The sequence below is a fragment of the Stomoxys calcitrans genome, chromosome 2, assembly GCF_963082655.1.
Source record: "Stomoxys calcitrans chromosome 2, idStoCalc2.1, whole genome shotgun sequence".
In the NCBI taxonomy this organism is placed as follows: domain Eukaryota; kingdom Metazoa; phylum Arthropoda; class Insecta; order Diptera; family Muscidae; genus Stomoxys; species Stomoxys calcitrans.
The window spans coordinates 66,494,903-66,517,950 of NC_081553.1; the positions used below are offsets into that span (position 1 = coordinate 66,494,903).

At 39.5% G+C, this 23,048-nt stretch overlaps 1 protein-coding gene across 1 annotated transcript in view; it reads left to right on the forward strand.

The window, feature by feature from the left end:
- The window catches only part of LOC106085877 (cGMP-specific 3',5'-cyclic phosphodiesterase), a 377,334-nt gene that overhangs the window by 76,151 nt on the left and 278,135 nt on the right, over positions 1 to 23,048 (forward strand). The window contains exon 2 of the mRNA XM_059363771.1: positions 21,803 to 21,854. The gene's annotated coding sequence lies outside the window, so the exon portion shown is untranslated. The remainder of the gene's footprint in view (positions 1 to 21,802; positions 21,855 to 23,048) is intronic.

Genomic DNA, 23,048 nt, shown 5'->3' on the forward strand with positions numbered 1-23,048 from the left:
TTGTTAGCAAGCACCGAGAAACAAGAAAGAGGATGTGTCACAAAAAATAATTGTTTATGTGTACAGAGAGTAGAGAAGAGGTGTGGCAAATGGATTTGGTGAAAATAAAATAATAAATTAATTAAAGCGCCTTGGGGAAATAACGTAAAGTAGGGAGATAAAACTGCAAACCTAAACCTTTTAGTATTTGCCCCAACTTATCTGAACATTTATGGCAATTCTTTTGTTTTGTTGTTGTTTTTTCCATTCTGCATGTAAAGCCTCCCACTCAAAAGTTCTTCTCGCCTACACAATTCAATTAACGCCCAGAACTGTTGATAAAAGTCAGCTAATGTCAATAAATTTACAATTAATTTATTTGCCAGATTCGGCATTTGTTGCTAAGAACTTTTTAAGAGAGTTCCATAGAAGCTGTTGCCACTTTTCTTTTCTTAGTCTCTATCAGAATTTCCATCAGATGAGAACTTTGCATTAAAAAGGATTAATGAGAATTTCCATTTGTTTTATTTTCCCCAACAATGCTTAACATTTCCCACTTTTGGCAAGTATTTCGCATTGCAGACTATGACATTAAATGGATGGATGATCCTTTTGTTTTATTTTAGCTTTTCGCAGCTTTTCGTTTATTAAAAATCATTATGCTTAGGCAGAAAATTTGCCATGATAGTGTAGGTGGTTGTGTCAGTGAGAGAGAGAGAGAGAGAGAGAGAGGACTTTTCATTTTCCTTATTTCAAAGTAATTTTAAAGTTATCAAAGTTTATGTTAATAGCTGGGAGGTCTCAAAGTGATTAAAAAGATTGGGCACAAGTTTTATTTTACACTTTGGTTTTTGGCTAAAACGGAAATAAATGGTTAACCTTTTCAGTGTGGTTGGAAATGGGGGGAAAAGCGGTCTTGGAAATTATGAATGGAAAATGAGACCCCAGGGTCTTTTGTGGGGTATATGTAAAGAGATGAAAAAGCCCTATGTGTGGTTATTTTTAATTGAAATTGAGAAAAAAAAAAATCTTCAAAAGCCATGAATTGAAAAGTTTGTTAAAGTTCATACATTTTAAATGATGAGTCGTAATAAAAAAACAAATAAAAGTGTGCTAAGTTCGGCCAGGCCGGACCTTATATACCCTCCACCATGGATCGCAATTGTCGAGTTCTTTGCCCGGTATGCTAGATCAGTTTATATGGGAGCTGTATCATGCTGTAGATCGATTCTGTGCAATATGGCACACGTATGTTGAATGCCATGGGAGGTGCCGTTGTATAAAATGTGTGCCAAAACGGATGAGAATTGAGCCCTCTTGAGGCTCAAGAAGTCAAGACCCATGATCGGTTTATATGGCAGCTATATTAGGTTATGTGCCGATTTCCGCCATACTTTGCACAGTTGTTGGAAGTGATATCAAAACACTATGTGCAAAATTTCAGCCAAATCGGATAGGAATTGCGCACTCTAGACGCTCAAGAAGTCAAGACCCAAGATCGGTTTATATGGCAGCTATATGAGGTTATGGACCCTTTTTCAACCATACTCAACACAGTTGTTGGAAGTGATATCAAAACACTAGGTGCAAAATTTCAGCCAAATTGGACAGGAAATCCGTACTCTAGACGCTCAAGAAGTCAAGACCCAAGATCGGTTTATATGACAGCTATATCAGGTTATATACCGATTTCCGCCATACTTCGCACAGTTGTTGGAAGTGATATCAAAACACTATGTGCAAAATTTCAGCCAAATCGGATAGGAATTGCGTACTCTAGACGCTCAAGAAGTCAAGACCCCAGATAGGTTTATATGACAGCTATATCTGGTTAAAGACCGATTTCAACCATACTCAGGACAGTTGTTGGAAATGATATCAAAACACTATGTGGAAAATTTCAGCCCAATCGGATAGAAATTGCGCACTCTAGACGCTCAAGAAGTCAAGACCCCAGATAGATTTATATGACAGCTATATCAGGTTAAAGACCGATTTCAACTATACTCAGCACAGTTGTTGAAGGTCATTTTAAAACACGTCATGCAAAATTTCAGCCAAATCGTATAAGAATTGTGGCCTCTAGTAGCTCAAGAAGTCAAGATTCAAGATCGGTTTATATGGAAGTTATATCAGGTTATACACCGATTTCCGCCATACTTTACACAGTTGTTGGAAGTGATATCAAAACACTATGTGCAAAATTTCAGCCAAATCGGATAAGAATTGTGCCTTCTAGCGGCTCAAGAAGTCAAGACCCCAGATCGCTTTATATTGCAGCTATATCAAACGTGGACCTATATAGCCCATTTACAATCGCAACCGACCTACACTAATAAGAAGTATTTGTGAAAAATTTCAAGCGGCTAGCTTTACTCCTTGGAAAGTTAGAGTGCTTTCGACAGACACACGGACGGACGGACGGATGGACGAACGGACAGACGGACGGACATGGCTAGTTCGACTTAAAATGTCATGACGATCAAGAATGTATATACTTTATGGGGCCTTAGACGAATATATCAAGGAGTTACAAACAGAATGACGAAATTAGTGTACCCCCATCCTATGGTGGAAGGTATAAAAATAAATGATGGGTCTTGAAAAAAAGAACAACTAAAAGCGTGCTAAATTCGGCCGGACCGCATTTGGATCGCATTTTTCAAGTTCTTTGCCCGGTAACTATTTACAGCCAAACAAAGTTTAATGAACAAGAATTCCTACGCTATTGGAGTTATATCAGGTTAGGGACCCATTCGGGCCATACTTGTTTTGGATGTGCAACATTTCAGGCAAATCGGATAGTAATTGCGCCTCATGGGGGATCAAGATGTAAAATCAGGAGATCGGTTTATATGGGAACTGTATCTGTTTATGGTCCGATTTAGAGCATACCACAAGTCGCTGCCAAAACGGGTAAGAATTCCTCCCTCTAGAGGCTCAAGTAGTTCAGTCAGTCGGGAGATTGGATTATATGGGAACTATGTCAGGTTATGAAGCGACTGAGACCATACTCGGCACAATTGTTGAAAATCATAGCGAAACACTCCATGCTATATTTCAGCCAAATCGAATAAGAATTGCGCCGTATAGAGGCTCAAGAAATCAAAATACAAGATCGGTTTATAGAGCAGCTATATCAAAACATTGACTGATATGGCCCATTTACAATCCCTACCGAGCTACACAAATATGAAGTAATATTGCAAAATTTCACGCGAATAGCTGTATTCCTTCGAAAGTTAGGGTGCTTCCGACAGATAGAAGGACAGATGAACGGACATGGCTTAATCGACTTGGAATGTCAAGACGATCAAGACCAAATATGGTCCGATCTGGACGATATTCAACAAGCTAGCGTAGAGGTCTATTAAAGCGCACTGTTTCAATTTTCATCAAAATCGTATGAAAAATGCTCCTTTTAAGGGCTCAATACTCTATATCGGTCCTATAACATCGTCCGATCTGTACCACAATTGAAAGAAATTGGTAGGGGTCGAGCAGAACACACGGTGCCAAATTTCATCGAATTCGGGTTATAAATGGATCTTTTATGGCCTCAATACCTTATATCGGGAGATCGGATGGTCGGTCTAAGGGCAGCTATATCCAAATATAGTCCGATCAGAACCGCACATCACAGAAATGAATAGAGGTCTACCAGAACTCACTGTGCCAAATTTCATCGAAATCGGATGAAAAATGACCAGTTTATAGCCGGGCTGTATAGGCTGTATATAGCTAAAATCCGATTTTATGAGATCAGGTTTATATACAAAGAATTCGAAATCATCAAAAAATTTTTGAAATTTTTGAAATTTAGAAATTTTTTACTCAAGATATCTGCAAAATTGTAAACACCCAAATAAATACCCAAAAAAGGTATTTTTTGGGTACTTACCCAATAAATACCCAAGCGTTGGGTATTTACCCGGTAGAAACCCATCTCTGGGAATGACGAAATTAGTATACCCATGGCTTATGGTCGAGGGTATTAAACAATCATTACAACATTTCATTTTTGTTGTTGTTCTAGCAGCTTGTTGTATTTGCTTGATTCTGTTGAGTGTCCAGATCCAGGAACTCTGTGACTAAGATGGGATGCGTCCAGGGGGATCTGGGTCTGAGTCGAGTGGGTCTGGTCGGGCAGTTAAACAGGTGACATGTATCGTGTGGTCCCTGGTTACAATAGGGACATACATCTTGCACGTCGGAATCAATCTTAGCTCTGTGGGAATTTAGGCGGCTGCATCTGCCGGAACGTAATTGAGCCAGAACTACTCTGGTTTGCTGGGGGAGATCGATTTCTTCGGGTGCAATGGGTGGCGGTTGCTCTCCAAGGACTACATTCATCCGGTAGCCAATAGGTCAATTTCTTCAAGTGCAATGGGTGGCGGTCCTTCTCCAAGGACTACATTCAAACGGTAGCCATTTACCGCATCTGCTACCGCGTCTGAATGAATGTTGTTTATACCCGCTTGATATGCCGCTTGATATAGAGGTTCTCCTCGCTCTAGATCATGAAGATCTACCTTAAGGCCTCTGGGCGGTGGATATCTATCCACAAGATGATGATTTGGATGGTTTTTGCGATAACAGCCCAATAGGTATTGCTTAGACAGCATGTAGTTATGTCTTCGCACTGGCAGGATCTTTGTCTCCTGATGGAGGTGGTTCACATGAGAACTGAGGAGACAAATTGGTAAATGATTGATGCTTCTGTAACTCCTATATGGGTGGCTTTTATTTCGAATTTTGAAGGTCATAGGTTAGGTAAGGTAAAAGTGACAGAACTTTAAGACTCACTTGGATAATTTTAAGCCCTTTGTGTTACAACAGTAGTGACATACCAAGGTCTTTGTTGGGAACGAACACATGACCTTCGCATTGAAAATCCTAGCACCCTACCAACTCGGCTACCGGGGCGCGTTTGAGGGGCGCAAGTTTACTTTATATATCAAATGACTGTTAAATCGGTCAAAAATCGAAGCCGAATAAAGCTCATTGGGAGATTGGTTTTTATTGCAGCTATATTGTCATGGTCTTTGGATCGAAGCCGAAAAAGCCATTGGTAGATTGGTTTATATTGCAGCTTTATAACCGTGGTTGTAGTTTGTTTTTGTTAAAAACAAATAGGATAACAATACCGACTTCTAGGGGCACAGAATGTCAAACCAAAAGTATATATGCGAGCCCTAACCAATTATACATGTATATAGAATTCAATCTAGTCGGACTAAATGCGCTTCTATATGCTTTGAACATTGTTGACATGCCTTCATGGAAGAAATATAATATTTTTATTTCTCCCTCGAAAGCTTTGTTGTAGCCATTGTGTGGTCCCAACATGTAGTCCCATAGTGTGTATGAGCAATATTTGCATTGTGTAAAGTTACTCATACGCTACCTAGCCCCTTATGCACTCTTACGAGCATATTGTTAAAGTAATTTTCAAAAGCTGCTCCTTTCATACGATGAGCTGTCCTAATTTTGTTCAACTACCATTTGTGCTTTCTTTTGTTATGGAATAATTCTTAAGATTTTCATCTGCACTGCTTAAGGGATTGCAGGTGTTTGCAAGGCCTGGATGCTAGTTGAAAATATGTACTATTTATACAAAAAAAAATCACAGAAATTAAAACCTATAATAAAGAGAAAAAAATAACGACTGCCTTTTTGCCCCATTATTCTCTGCTTATTGCATGTAGAGACCATAAATATGACATATACACAATTCATTACCTGGCAATGACTTTTGTGCCTCTCTTTCCATACCACTACTTGACTTTGGTAATGAAACCATTTGCTGAAATCATGTCGGAGAGAACATGAATATTGAATTTGTCTACAGACAAATGACCAAAATAACCAAAATAATGTGCAGGAATACATCACATTTACATAGACATAAACACTCCATGTACACTTGAGTATACATAATTAAGTTCATGTAAAACATTCGTTCTGATTACACTACACATGTTATACATACAGGGTGGCTGATGAAAGCCGCTACCAAAAAAAAATGTAATAACTTTTTTTCTATTTAATAATAATAATTTAATAATTAATTTAATTAATTAATTAATTAATTTAATTAATAATAATTTAATAATTAATTTAATAATTTAATTTAACATGAATAAAAGAAAAATGTATTCCATACACCGAAAAAAAAATGTAGCAATATTCATCATTGTAGCAATATTCATCAGCCACCCTGTATGTCAGTAAGCCATGAATGGGTCTCGAGTGAATACCAGGCGACAGTGGACCACAATCGATGCGACAATTTGTTTCATATTTCGTTAGCAGTGATTTTGTTGTAAGAGTTGCGGTTAGTATTTTAGTAGAAATGCAATACATAGCAAAGGAATGAAGTAAACAGGCATTAAGTGTGGCAGGTGCGAACTTTGGATACCCACCACCTAGGATGTATATGTTAACCACCTTTCATCATAATATGGTGAATGCATCATTTATGAACCCATAGCAGCTATACTGACATATAGTCTCGTTTGGACCAAACTCGGCACGGACATCGAGGGGTCTAAAGCTATCTATATGGCAACTTTCAACATACTTCGTCTCAAGGCATAAATCAAAGCTACCTCCAAATTTAAAGCCTATCGAATGAAAATTGCGGACTGCACCTTTTTCACAAATTAACATTGTCAGATAAACGGACAGACAGACAAACAGACGGACAGACAGATGGATGTACGGCCAGACAGACAGACGGACGGACAGACAAACGGACATGGCTAAATCGAATCAGAAGTGATTCTGATTCGAAGAGCGCATGTTGAAAGCTTTTTGCCTCACTAAACAACCATAGATGAGAAATGGCTAAATGACCGCCGTAAACATCCAGTGCACAGTCCCCGGTCTTAGGCTCCAAAAGCTTTCCTTTCGAGTCGCGACAGGAGTAGAGCGCATTGAGTCCCTTTTTGACACTTATTCAAGAAACAGGCAATTAATTGTGCTCCGAAGAGAGCGGTAGCTCCACCCCATACGGGACATGTCCCTTAAAAGCAACCAGCTGCTTACTCCTGGGGAAAGGGACTAGTTCAGTCAAGCCCGTTGGTATTCGCACATCTGGAGGGCTTCCTTTAAGCTCCCTGAACGAGGTCCGTCATAGTAGAGAGAAAACGGCCACCCACCATGATGACGACGTCGTTAGCGTTGGCAACGACCTATATACTCTCTCTCTCTCTCTCTCTCTCGCAAGATTTCAGAATCACATCGATCATTACAAGCCACAATAAAGGAGATGAAATTCTATCTTGCGGAGTTCCTTTGGTTACAATCTTCCTTATCGAGCCCTCTGCCAGAGTTGCGTCGCCTTTCAGCATAGTATCAACCAACTTAACCAAAATAGGGGGACCTTTACATGGGGGCTATATCAGAATATTGGAATAGAAGGGCTCAAGAAGTTCATATTGGAGCTATGTCAGGATATAGACCGATTCGAACCGTACTTGGCACAATTGTTGAAAATATTAACGGAACACCAAAAAACGGAACAAATTTTCAGACAAATCGTACAAAAAATTGCGGCTTGTAAGAGCTCAAGAAGTTAAATCGGGAGATCGGTTTATATGGGAGCTATATCAGGTTATAGACCGATTTAGACCGCACTTAAAACAGTTGTTGGAATTAAAAACGGAACACTACGTGCAAGATTTCAGCCAAATCGGACCAAAATTGTGACTTTCAGGGCCTCAAGAAGTCAAATCAGGAGATCGGTTTATATGGGAGCTATATCTAAATCTGAACCGATATGGCTCATTCACTATCCCCAATAACCTACAATAATATTAAGTATGTGTGTAAAATTTTAAAAGGCTAGCTTTACGCATTCGATCGCTATCGTGATTTCGGCAGACGGACGGACGGACATGGCTAGATCAATTCAGAATGTCGAGATGATCAAGAATATATATACTCTACTATGGGGTCTTAGACGAATATTTCGAGGTGTTACGGAATGGCTGGATTAGTATACGCCCATCGTATAGTGATGGGTATAAAGAAGAATCTGTGCAAAATTACAGATCTGCATTTCTATTCTTAAAGATTGTACCATGATTTCAACAGTGAGACTGACGGACAGACGGACTATAACCTGATTTCAACAGACAGATGGCTATCAGATGAGTTTAGTTGAATTAGGCTCCTCGATATCCGAATCATCAATAGTGCAGATCAGACACATGCAAATAGTTTCCATTTATAGCAATCTCACGATTCAGGGTGTTAAGCCCATTAAAGTCATATTATTTGTCAAAGACGGGTATCCGAAATTCGGCCCGACAGAATTTAATGCGGTTTTAGTTGTTATACCCACTACCATAGCATGGGGGTATACTAATCTAGTCATTCCGTTTGTAACACCTCGAAATATAGATCTAGGACCCCATAAAGTATATATATTCTTGAACGTCTCGAAGTTCTGATTCAAACTAGCCATGTCCGTCCATCCGTCTGTCGAATTCACTATAGCTATCGAACTCGAAAAGCTAACTGCCTGAAACTTTGCACAGGTACTAAGTATAAATGTTGGTCGTTGGGGATTGCACATGGGTCATATCGGTTCAGATTTGGATATAGCTCCCATATAAACCGATCTCCCGATTTGACTTCTTGAGCCCTCTGGAAGCCTTAAATTTTGCACATAGTGTTCTGTTATGATTGCCAACAATGAAGCCAATTGCGGTTCAAATCGGTCTATAACCTGATATAGCTCCCATATAAACCGATCTCCCGATTTGACTTCCTGAATCCATGAAAGCCGCAATTTTTGTCCGATTTGGCTGAAAATTTGCACATATTGTGAGGTTATGACTCCAAATAACCGTGCTAAGTACGGTTTAGATCTGCCAAGAACCTGATGTAATTCCCATATAAACCGATCTCCCGATTTGACTTCTTGAGCCCTTACAAGCCGCGATTTTTATCCGATTTGCCTGAAATTTTGGATGTAGTGTTCAGTTATGATTCTCAACAACTGCGCCAAGTTAGGTCCAATTCAGTCTATAACTAGATATAGCTCCCATATTTTAGCAGAATCCATGGTGGTGGCTTCTCAAGATTCGGCCCGGCCGAACTTAGCACGCTTTCACTTGATTTTTATACCCACCACCGAAGGATGGGGGTATATTCATTTTGTCATTCCGTTTGCAACACATCGAAATATCCATTTCCGACCCTATAAAGTATATATATTCTTGATCAGCGTAAAAATCTAAGACGATCTAGACATGTCCGTCCGTCTGTCCGTCTGTCCGTCTGTCCGTCTGTCCGTCTGTCTGTTGAAATCACGCTACAGTCTTTAAAAATAGAGATATTGAGCTGAAATTTTGCACAGGTTCTTTTTTCGTCCATAAGCAGGTTAAGTTCGAAGATGGGCAATATCGGACTATATCTTCATATAGCCCCCATATAGACCGATCCGCCGATTTAGGGTCTTAGGCCCATAAAAGCCACATTTATTATCCGATTTTGATGAAATTTGGGACAGTGAGTTGAGTTAGGTCCCTCGACATCCTTCGTCAATTTGGTTCAGATCGGTTCAGATTTGGATATAGCTGCCATATAGACCGATCCTCCGATTTAGGGTCTTAGGCCCATAAAAGCCACATTTATTATCCGATTTTGATTAAATTCGGGACAGTGAGTTGTGTTAGGCCCCTCAATATCCTTCGTCAATTTGGTTCAGATCGGTTCAGATTTGGATATAGCTGCCATATAGACCGATCCTCCGATTTAGGGTCTTAGGCCCATAAAATCCACATTTACTCTCCGATTTTGCTGAATTTTGGGACAGTGTGTTGTGTTGGGCCCTTCGACACTCTTCGTCAATTTGGCTCTGATCGGTTCAGATTTGGATATAGCTGCCATATAGACCGATCCTCCGATTTAGGGTCTTAGGCCCATAAAAGCCACATTTACTTTCCGATTTTGATGAAATTTGGGACAGTGAGTTGTGTTACGCCCCTTAATATCCTTCGTCAATTTGGTTCAGGTCGGTCCAGATTTGGATATAGCTGCCATATAGACCGATCCTCCGATCTAGGGTCTTAGGCCCATAAAAGCCACATTTATTATCCGATTTTGCTGAAATTTGGGACAATAAATTGTGTTAGGCCCTTTGATATCCTTCATTAATTTGGTGCAGATCGGACCAATTTTGGATATAGCTGCCATATAGACCGACTTCTCGATTTCAGGTTTTGGGCCCATAAAATGCTCATTTATTGTCCGATGTCGCCGAAATTTGGAACAGTGAGTTACGTTAAGCCCCTCGACATAATCCTGCAATATGGCAGAGATCGGTTAAGATTTGGATATAGCTGTCATATAGACCGATCTCTCTTTTTAAGGTTTTGGGCCCATAAAAGGTGCATTTGTTATGCGATGTCGCCGAAATTCAGGTATACAATTTTCACCGGATTTTGATGATAGGTGGTTTACATATATTCCCGAGGTGGTGGGTATCCAAAGTTCGGCCCGGCCGAACTTAACGCCTTTTTACTTGTTGTTTACTATCTTATACCCTCCACCATAGGATGAGGGTATACTAATTTCGTCATTCTGTTTGTAACTACTCGAAATATTCGTCTGAGACCCATAAAGAGTATATATTCTTAATCGTCGCGACATTTTATGTCAATCTAGCCATGTCCGACCGTCTGTCTGTCTGTCGTCCGTCTGTCTGCCGAAAGCACGCTAACTTCCGAAGAGTAAAGCTAGCCGCTTGAAATTTTCCACAAATACATCTTATTAGTGTAGGCTGGTTGGTATTGTAAATGGGCCATATCGGTCCACGTTTTGATATAGCTACCATATAAACCGATCTTGGGTCTTGACTTCTTGAGCCTCTAGAGTGCGTAATTCTTATCCGATTGGAATGACATTTTATACGACGTGTTTTGTTATGATGCCCAACAACTGTGCTAAGTGTGGCGTAACTCGGTATAGAACCTGATATAGCTGCCATATAAACCGATCATGGGTCTTGACTTCTTGAGCCTCTAGAGTGCGCAATTCTTATCCGATTGGAATGAAATTTTGTACGGCGTGTTTTGTTATGATGCCCAACAACTGTGCTAAGTGTGGCGTAACTCGGTATAGAACCTGATATAGCTGCCATATAAACCGATCTTGGGTCTTGACTTCTTGAGCCTCTAGAGTGCGCAATTCTTATCCGATTGGAATGAAATTTTGCACGACGTGTTTTGTTATGATATACAACAACTGCGCTAAGTATGGTTTAAATCGGTTCATAACCTGATATAGCTGCCATATCAACCGATCTTGGGTCTTGACTTCTTAAGCCTCTAGAGGCCTCAATTCCACGTGGTGTTTTATTATGATATCCAATAACTGTGCCGAGTATGGTTCAAATCGGTCCATAACCTGATATAGCTGTCAGATAAACTGATCTTGGGTCTTGACTTCTTAAGCCTCTATAGGGCGCAATTATTATCCGATTTGAATGAAATTTTGCACAACATGTTTCGCTATGACTTTCAACAACTGTGCCGAGTATGGTTCAAAGCGGACCATAAACTGAACTGAACTGTCATATAAACAGTTTTGGGATCTCTTCTTGAGCTTCTAGAGGGCGCAATTCTCATAGGATTTGGAATAAATTTTGTACAACGGATTCTCTCATGACCTTCAACACACGTGTTTATTATGGTCTGAATCGGTCTATAGCCTGATAATGCTCCCATATAAATCGTTCTCTCTATTTTACTTCGAATTTGCTGTCATTTTACACAGGTCGTGAACATATAATTGAATTGTGATCCGTACCGGACCATATCATGATATCGCTCTAATAGCAGAGCAAATCTTTTCTTTTATCCTTTTTTTTTGCCAAAGAAGAGATGCCGGGAAAAGAACTCGACAAATGCGATCCATGGTGGAGGGTATATAAGTTTTGGCCCGGCCGAACTTAGCACGCTTTTACTTGTTTTCTTTCACTGTAAATTTTTGAGAAAACATCTATGTCTTTTATACCGCCTTATAAAGATTTGCTTTCTTTAAGAAATAATTTTGTTTCATACCACTGTTCATGTGTTGTGTATGGGAAAATTGATTCTCATCAAAATATTCCACAGCATTTCATCAACTGCCAGCAAGTCTTGCAGGGAACTTGTTAAGGTTTCGTTTCAAAATTGCCTAGGCAACGATAAGTTAGCAAGCCATAGCATTATTTAAAGTTTGAAAATATGTTTTGTTAACTAAACGAAAACGAGTTGAATAACAAAAGGTTGGTTTGTTAAAACATGATATTTTTATGTTTACCTACAAAAAGTTCAAGGAAATTTCTTTCGGTGGGAAATATTGCAAATAGTATCCCCAAAACTTTGAAATCGATCCTCGCTTATTTCGATGGTTATGGCTGCTGTTGTACATAATGGAGTATATAAAATAAAAGACCTCTTCTACTCTTTACTCAAATGAAATGTTCCTTCTAAGCTTTCCTTTGATGTAAGTGGTGCTTTAAGTTTCGCATTCATTCATTCATTCATTCAGTCGTTGGTTTTACTCATATTCCCTGTTTGCTCATTGCCTTTACAAGTGTGCGAGTGCACCAAAAAGTGCTTCAGATAAATTTTTGATGAGCGAGACAAGGCAAGGCAAGGCAAGGCATGGCAAGACATTTGGTGCTTGTGTTGTTGAATTGAATAGAACGTTTGCGACAACTATATTTTTGTATTTTATTAAAATGTCCCCTTTGAAAGCATTTAGTTGCGAAATTTATTCGTGACATTTAAGCAAACACACACACACACACACTCATGCGCCACTAGACACACATAGAAAATTCAAGATCTATGGGGAAGTATAGTTCACGACATTTCATGCAGTAAGCAATGTCATGCCCTGTCATAGGTTAGAGACTGTTTGCGTATCGCTGTGTGTTTGTGTTTGTGCAAGACACACTCTTGCTCTGTTTGTGTGTGTGTGAGTTTTTCGCCTTTCATAACGAAGTTTGTAATGGCAACAATGAAGCGTCTTAAAAAGAAATGAAGTGCCTTAAACATAATACCCATGAAATTCATTGAATTGTTCGAAAAGGCTTCGTGTTAAAAGACAGTCAATTGCAAAAGACATTCTTAGGATCTTTGTTACAATTGATTGGTAATGTCATTTACACATGAACAACGTTTAAAAAATGTTGTAAGAATTAGATTCATGAACAAATGTTTAAGGCTCCCTATGGAGTGATGAAACAATTTTTGTGTTTTCGAGAACTTTTAAATTGAAAATTTAAATAAATTTAATTAGAAAATGAAATAAACAATTTTTTGTCAAATAAAAGTGTTTGGAAGAAGTAAAAATCTAAGACGATCTAGACATGTCTTTCCGTTTGTCTGTTGAAATCACGCTACAGTCTTTAAAAATAGAGATATTGAGCTGAAACTTTGCACAGATTCTTTTTTTGTCCATAAGCAGGTTAAGTTCGAAGATGGGCTATATCGGACAATATCTTATATTATATATCTTATATAGCCCCCATATAGAACGTTCCGCCGATTTAGGGTCTTAGACCCATAAAAGTCACATTCATTATCCGGTTTGCGGAAATTTATGACAGTGAGTTGTGTTAGGCTCTTCGATTTCCTTCGTCAATTTGGCTAAGATCGGTCCAGATTTGAATATAGCTGCCATATAGACCGATCCTCCGATAAAGGGTCTTAGGCCCATAAAGCCACATTTATTGGCTGATTTTGCTGAAATTTATGACAGTGAGTTGTGTTAGGTTCTTCAACGTTCTTCGTCAATTTGGCTAAGATCGATCTAGATTTGGATATAGCTGCCATATAGACCCATCCTCCGATTTAGGGTCTTAGGCCCATAAAAGTCACATTTATTATCCGGTTTTGCGGAAATTTGAGACAGTGAGTTGCCTTAGGCCCTTCGACATCTTTTTACAATTTGGCTAAGATCGATCCAGATTTGGATGTAGCTGCCATATAAACCGATCCTCAGATTTAGGGTCTTAGGTCCATAAAAGCCACATTTATTAACCGATTTTGCTGAAATTTGGGACAGTGAGTTGTGTTAGGCCCTTCGACTTCCTTCGTCAATTTGGCTAATCCTCCGATTTAGGGTCTTAGGCCTATAAAGCCACATTTATTATCCGATTTTGCTGAAATTTATGGCAGTGAGTTGTGTTAGGCCCTTCGACTTCCTTCGTCAATTTGGCTAAGATCGGTTTAGATTTGGATATAGCTGCCATATAGACCGATCCTCCGATATAGGGTCTTAGGCCCATAAAAGCCACATTTATCATCCGATTTTGATAAAATTTGGGACAGTGAGTTGTGTTAGGCCAGTCGACATCTTTCTTCAATTTGGCTAAGATCGATCCAGATTTGGATATAGATGCCATATAAACTGATCCTCCGATTTAGGGTCTTAGACCCATAAAAGTCACATTCATTATCCGGTTTTGGGGAAATTTATGACAGTGAGTTGTGTTAGGCTCTTCGACTTCCTTCGTCAATTTGGCTAAGATCGGTTCAGATTTGGATATAGCCGCCATATAGATCGATCCTCCGATATAGGGTCTTAGGCCCATAAAGCCACATTTATTATCCGATTTTGAAAATTTGGGACTGAGAGTTGTCTTAGGCCACTCAGTATCCTTATTAAATTTGACTTCTTAAGCCCTGGGTCAAATTTAAGAAGGATACTGAGTGGCCTAAGACAACTCACTGTTCCAAATTTTATCAAAATCGGATAATAAATGTGGCTTTTATGGGCCTTAGACCCTAAATCGGAGGATCGGTTTATACGGCAGCTATAACCAAATCTGAACCGATCAGAGGCAAATTGTAAAGAGATGTCGAAGGGCCTAAGGCAATTCACTGTCTCAAATTTCCGCAAAATCGGATAATAAATGTGGCTTTTATGGGCCTAAGATCCTAAATCGGAGGATCGGCCTATATGGGGGCTATATCAAGATATAGTCTGATATAGCCCATCTTTCATCGGTTTATATGGGAGCTTTATCTGTTTATAAACCAATTCGGATTATTAGAAAACGTAACACTAGTCCTGGTTCCAATTTTTAGCCAAATCAAATGAAAACTGAGGCTTTGAATGTCTCAAGAAATCAAATCCCGGGATCTGTTTATATGGGCGATATATATGTTTGTAGAGCGATTCCGATCATACTAGGCATGGATGTTGAAAGACGTCACACAAGTTCTTATTCTAAATTTTAGCCAAATCGGATGAGAATGTAGGCTTTTAAGGGCTTAAGATGTCAACTTCGCGAATCGGTTTATATGGGGTCTATATCTGTTTATAAACCAATTCGGATTATACCTGGCTCTTAAATTGGAAATCGTAACAAAAGTCCTTGTTCCAATTTTTAGCCAAATCGGATGTAAGTTGTGGCTTCTAATGACTCAAGAAATCAAATCCGGGGATCGGTTTGTTTGGGGGCTATATCTGTTTATGAACCAATTCGGATTATACTTGGCTCTGACATTGGAAATCATAACACAAGTCTTTGTTCCAATTTTTAGCCAAATCGGATGTAAGTTTTGGCTTCTAATGACTCAAGAAATCAAATCTGGGGATCGGTTTGTACGGGGGCCATATCTGTTTATGAACCAATTCGGATCATTCTTGAAAGTTGTAACTCAAGTCTTCCAAATTCTAGCCAAATCAGTAAATTGAGGCCTCTAGGGACTCAAGAAGTTAAATGGGGAAATCTGTTTATTTGGGGGCTATAGCAAATTCTGATCGGATATGGCCCATTTGCAATCCCCACCGACCTACATCATTAGGAAGTATTTGTGCAAAATTTCAAGCGGCTTGCTTTACCCGTTCAACGGCTATCGTGATTTCGACAGTCGAAAGGACATAGCTAGACCGACTCAGAATATCAAGACGATCCAGAATATATATACTTTATGGGGTCGAAGATCAATATTTCGAGATGTTACAAACTTAATGAGTTGTTTAGTATACCCCCAGCCTATGGTGCCGGGTATAAAAGTTCGCCTCCTCATTCCATCCATTGCTAATATATCGCAAAATATGAGACCATTTGTTCTTCAGTCAAAGTTTTATAAAAAGAACACTGGAATGGAGGCCGGCGTAGCGCGGAGGATGGCATGTCCACCTATGACGCTGAGCGCCTGGGTTCGAATTCCGGCGAGACCATAAGAAAAACAATTTTTTCAACGGTGGTTTTTCCTTCCTAATGCTGGCAACATTTGTGAGGTACTAAGCCATGTAAAACTTCTCTCCAAAGAGGTGTCGCACTGCGGCACGTCGTTCGGATTAGGCTATAAAAAGGAGCCCCCTCATCATTGAGCTTAAACTTGAATCGGACTTCACCCATTGATATGTGAGAAGTTTGCCCCTGTTCCTTAGTGGGATGTTCATGGGCAAAATTTGCATTTGCATTTTACACTAAAATATTTGGCCTGAACACTCTGATTAGGGATTTCTCAACCTCCAAGTTGCGACAGTGATATAAACAACATAAAAAGTATTTATAAACCAAATTTGTGGCCTCCAATACTGTAAAACTTCCGCATGTTTCCCATACTAACGTAATATTCAGCCCTTCCGTACTTAAATATTTTTTTTTTAGGATTTAATTTTCAAAACATTCTTTTCACTTATCCTTATTACCCCCAAAAACTGAAGTAAAAGCTTGCCACAAAACATATGCGTAAACTTGTTCAAGCATCTGATTAATGCAAAAATACAACAAATTATCGCATGTAACCCTTTATTGTCACTACGCATTTGGGCTCTCCCAGACTTAGCATTCATCCACACATGCATACATACCATAATAAAAATGGTGCTGAACCGTTGATTACAACTTATAAGCCTTAACACCTGTAACTCTCAACTTTCAAGCGTTGAAACATTGTTACCCAAAACAAACTCAAATTCCAACAAAAGGGTGTAAAGAACAAAGACAAAAAAAAAAACAACTCGAAAAGCAAATACAGACGCACCAAACACACATAGCCAAATATGGGGGCCTCAGTATACGATTCACTTATCCATACATATTCATCAAAAAATACGTAGTATGTGAGTGTGTTTGTGTGTGTGTGTGTGTGTGTGTTTTTTTTTTTTTTTTTGAAAAGAATTGTTAACGAATGCTGAACATCAATCAAATGTCACTGTGGTTTTCTGAGTCACTACATGGAATGAGGCTATGCTCATGAGGTGTTTGCCAATGAGTTTAAGTGAATGTGTGTTTCTTCATACGTCCGTCTTTCTTTTGGGTCTTTTTTTTAGACTGAATGACGACTGGGCCGCCTTCTGTTATGCCAGTATTTGCCCATCTAGTTTGGTTGTGTGTTGGTGTCTGTGTTCGTGTGCCAGAGTGAGAGTGAAAGTGTTGTAGTTCTTCAACTTGAAAAGCGGCATGTCACAAGTTTCTCAAGTAATACCTTTGGGCATATATTTTGAATACATTTGCATTGCCATGCAAATGTGAGTTTTGCAAAAGTACCAACGTGGGCAGAAGCACTTGCGAGATTTGGTTTGAGAATTGACAATTGAATCGCATCTGTTGATGCCCACATTGGTGAATCTCCATAGACGGGATTAGTAAGTACCTAAAATAGAGTTGCCATTTAGTTTTAAGTTTTGTATATACCACCATGGCGATCACCGTAGCGCAGAGGTTAACATGTCCGTCTATGACGCTGAAGGCTTGGGTTCGCATCCTGGTGAGAACATCAGAAAAACTTTTCAGTTGTAGCTATCCCCTCCTAATGCTGTAAGGTACTATGCCACGTTAAAACTTCTCCTCAAATAGGAGGAGTCCAAACGGCAATACTACACGCCGTTTGGACTCGGCTACAAAAAGGGGACGCTTTATTTTACTTACTTACTTTACTTGGCTATGACAGGACATTTGTTCCACTGGCCGAACGTAGAACAGCGTTCCAAGCGCCTCGATCTTCTGTGCTCATTCTAAAATCTTTGACACCAGTTTTCGAGGTGTCTCCCACCACTTGATCTTTCCATCGGACTTTCGGTCTTCCTGGCTTCCGTCTACCACCGTGTTTGCCTTCAAAAGACTTCTTTGCTGGAGCTTTCTCATTCATTCTGACAACATGACCTAGCCAACGCAGCCGTTGTATTTTGATGCGTGTAACTATGCTATCGTTGTTATACAGCTCGTGGTTCATACGTCGCCTATATTCTCCATTAGCGCAAACTGGCCCATATATTTTATGACCAACCTTTCTCTCAAATACTCCAAGAACTGCCTCGTCTGCTTTCACAAGTACCCATGCTTCAGAAACATATAACACGACGGGTAGTATAAGAGTCTTGTATAGTGTAATCTTCGTCTGTCGAGAGGTGGCCTTGTTTCTAAACTGCCTTAAACTTAATCCAATGCAGCATCTGTTTGCCAGTATTATTCTTCGCTTTATCTCAAAACTGGTGTCATTCGTTTCGGTTACGACGGTGCCAAGGTAGATAAAGTTGCTGACTATCTCAAAGTTGTGGTTCCCAACTTTCTCCATTTTCTTTATGTGGTCGGTTATACAGGGTGTTTTGGGAGTTGAAACCATCCATTTCGTCTTATCTCCATATACTGCCAGACCCATTTTCACTGACTATCTTTCGATTATTTCAAGGGCAGCAGTTACTACTTCCCGTGACCGACCTATAATATCGATGTAGTCGGCATAGGCGAGTAGCATGCGTCCTCTTGTGATTAGTGTGCCACATCTATTCACATCTGTATCTCGTATAATCTTCTTCAGCAGGATCTTAAAGAGATCACACGATAGGCTGTCTCCTTGTCTGAAACCTCGTTTGGTATTAAATGGCTCGGAGAGATTCTTTCCTATTCTTACTGAGCAACATGTATCAGCAAGTGTCATCCTGAAGAGTCCTATTAATTTTGCAGGGATACCGAAATCAGTCATGGCTTGAAATACCTTTGAACGGGAAGGGGTATCGAAAGCGGCTTTGTCCTTCTCGGGTCTTTTCCAAGATTCAGCGCAGTGTGAATATCTGGTGCAGGGTGGATTTACCAGGTCTAAAACCGCATTGATAGGGCCCAATTATCTCATTGACTTTAAGTTTTAATCTTTCACACAGTATGCCCGAGAGTATCTTGTATGCGATAGGGAGGAGACTTATTCCTCTGTAGTTGGCACATTCCGTCTTGTCAACTTTCATGTGTACGGGACATTGTATGCTGAGGTTCCTATCATCGGGTATGCGTTCTTCTAGACAGATTGCGCAGATAAGCTGATCCATACGCCTTATCAGCGTGTCGCCTCCGGTCTTAAATAGTTCAGCGGGTAACCCGTCGGCTCCAGCTGCCTTGTTGTTTTTTAGTCGGGTCACAGCTACTTGGACCTCATTCTGACTCGGAGGTAAACATTCTATATTATCGTCAGGGATTGGTTCTGCGGTATCCTCTTCACCGCCAACGTCGGACACTAGCAGTTGGGTAAAATGTTATTTCCATGTCCTCAGCATGTTATCTGTGCCAGTTACCAGATTTCCTTCTTTGTCTCTGCAGGAGGATGTGCCTGCACCAAAGCCATTGAGGTACAATTTCTGGACTTCATTCTGACTCCTGTACATCTCAATGCGCTCACACTCACGTCTTTCCATTTCTTTTTTCTTTCTGCGGATTACACGTTTCTCCTCTCTCCTTTTCTCCCGATACCTCTCCTTCTTCTGGCGCGTTGCTGCTGATTGCAGGGTTGCTCTATATGACGCATCCTTGGCTTCAGTGGCATCTCGACACTCTTGGTCGTACCATGGGTTTTTTGGAGGAGGCTTTCGGTACCCAAGTACGGATTTCGCGGCATTATCCATGGAGTGGGCAATAATTTGCCAATGCGCCATTATATCATCTGAACAAGGAGTGCTTTCATCAAGCAGTTGGGTCAGTCGAGTGAAGTATGCCGCTGCCATTTGTTGTGTTTGCAGTTTTTCAATGTCCAGCTTTCGTACAGTGTCAGATCGTACTTTCCTCGTCATGTTCAAACGGGTGCGAACCTTTGCTGCAACAAGGTAATGATCCGAATCTATATCGCTCCACGGATCGATCGTACATCTTCGCTTGATACAAACTGTGCGGTGGTCGGGTAACCTTTTCGATATGACCAGTTCTAGGGTTGCCCAAAAAGTAATTGCGGATTTTTTAAAAGAAAGTAAATGCATTTTTAATAAAGCTTAGAATGAACTTTAATCAAATATACTTTTTTAACACTTTTTTTCTAAAGCAAGCTAAAAGTAACAGCTGATAACTGACGGAAGAAAGAATGCAATTACAGAGTCACAAACTGTTAAAAAATTTGTCAACGCTGACTATATGAAAAATCCGCAATTACTTTTTGGGCAACCCTATAGGTCTTTAGAATTCACCCCAAAGCCCATCTGGTCGTCTAGGTTGGAACCATCCGTATAAAAGTCAATCAATCACTTTTTTAAGCAATAGTGGTACAGGATTTTTTTTTAATCAAAAACTCGCGCTAGAATTTTTCTGAGACTGTTCTTTTTTTGAGTATCTTTCTACCCATGCGGCTTCAATGGGTTAATTGTTTGGGATGCTGGATGATGGACACATTGTGTTGCAAAATCTCAGACTCATCCGATAGACAGATATTACTTTTGCTAATGGCAACCCTGTTACAAAACCAAAAATGAAAGAAAAAAAGCAACAAATGCATGCAAATCCAAAGCCTTGGATTTAAGCATATCAAATCAGCATATTTAGCTCTCACTTGAAGGAAGGAAGCAGAAAAACTGAATTGTATAATTTTTTTTTTTTTTTGAGGAGGTTTCACAAAAATAAAATTTGAACAAAACAATCCATTTTGAACTAAAAGGTGAGGCGAAAAGCCCACTTCCATCATGAGAGCTGTCTTCCATTGTTATTTTTCTTGGCCAGGTATTTAAACTGATGAACCTATCCAACAGAGCATCGCGGAGCTTTTTTTGGAATTTTCCTTAATTTTTTGTTTTTGTGGATGGCCTCTTGGAATAATCAAGTGAAGCACATCTTTCTCATCTTTGCAGATTTTTCTCACTCAAAAAATCTTTTTTTTTTTGGGCCATTTGAATTTCGCCTCACATTTTTGCACGTACCCCAATTTGGGTCTTCTTTTGCCTGGCTACTCAAATTTCTTGACGTAGAGACGAAATATATTCAAGAAATTTTTGCATATCGAGGCAGCCTCCCACCAGTCAGTCTGCCAACCATTCAGCTAGTCTATGGCCTCAATGATGCGCGAGTGCCAAACTCTCCATGCTACACAATGATGAATGAATGAATGAAGGCTGGGTATGGGGATGAGATGAAGATGGGGGGTTTGTGGAGGTTCTGTTGATGCCAAGTGGGCTAACAAAATTAACATAAAAATACTTTTAAATTTTCCGCTCGTATTTTTTTTTTTTATTTTCCTAATTCCCTTCTCTTACTGCTCTTAAATGCGCTCTGCCTTCGTTTTGCTTTCTTTGGTTTACTTCCCCTAAATGGCATTTGATATTATTCAATTTATTTTGTATGTCGTGCGTTTTATTTTTTTTTTGCTTTTTGTTTTCCTTTGCATTTGGTTACCTGAGCCAAAGGTGATGTACTGCCACAAGGCAAACAACATAAATGATGGTCCAGAAACGTGTCGAAATTCACCCCGCAAGATAAATCGTTTCGATTGCTGATGGTCCTGGCTGTGATTTTATCACCCAGATTTAATTTTTTTTTTTAGTTTTTCGTTCTTAGATGTTTTGATATTTTTATTAAAAAACACACTTTTCTTTTTTCTCATCTTTGCAGATTTTTCTAAGAATTTTTTGTCTTGTGGGGAAAGGCAGCAAGCGAGTGTGAGGTAAGTTTTCTTAACATAACGTACATGACCGATTTTGTTTTTTTTTTTTTGTCCTTTATAGGGTGGGGGAATTATGGAATTATGGGTAACAATAGCATTATTGGTTTTTAAAAATAAAATATTTTTGTGTGCCCTCAACAAAAAAAGGGAAGATAATGTTTTCTAAGAAATTGTTTGTGATTACTTAATGAGGATATTTTATGGAGTTCGTGTATCAGGCCCCAAGACATTTTAAATGAGCGGATTTTAAATGGGCGTACATTAAGCATGGCCATCATGTTTTACTTCCCATACCATGCAACAAGTCTTTATAAGGATGTAATTCTATATTTAAGCGCACAATGAACTCACTTACTAAAGATTTTCCTTCTGGAACAATGGCACATGCACAAGTAATAGCGAGTTAAGTTCAGCACCATTGATTGAATTTGTCAGATCTTGGCTTAGCAAAAAACCAGTAGGGAAGGGCAAAAGTCGGGCGGTGCCGACTGTATAATACCCTACACCTACCCTATAAGTACAAAGTGGGTCCTATATCTAATTCTGAACCAATTTTGATGGACTTCGGCGAGCAAATATGTTCAAACTGTTAAAATTACGGTTGGCAAATGGCAACATTATTGCAAATAACCAAAAATCTGACGAACATATATATGGGAGCTATATCTAATTCTGAACCGACTTCGAGCAAAATTCTCTAATAATGTGGTAATCGTCGAGGAAAGCGTTGTGCAAAATTTTGGCAAGATTGGTCAAACAGTGCACTTGCAGTGGCTCTTGGGGTGAAAATCCGGGGATATACATATATGACAGCTATATCTAAATCTGGGCCGATTTCTATGAAACTCACAACTAATACTGAGAGTAATAAGAAAATCCTACCTGCAAAATTTAGACGGAATCGGTTAACAAATGAGCACTTTTTTGCAATATTTCTCAAAATCGAACAGACATATATATGGGAGCTATACCAAAACCTGAACCGATTTCAAGCAAACTTCTCAGATACTGTGGCACTCGTTGAGGAAAGCGTTTTGCAAAATTTTGGCAAGATTGGTCAATAAATGAGCTTGCTGGGACTCCAGGAATGATAATCGGGCGATAATATATATGAGAGCTATATCTAAATCTAAACTGATATCAATGAAAATCAACAGTAATGTCGAGAGTCATTAGAAAATCCTTCCTTCCGAA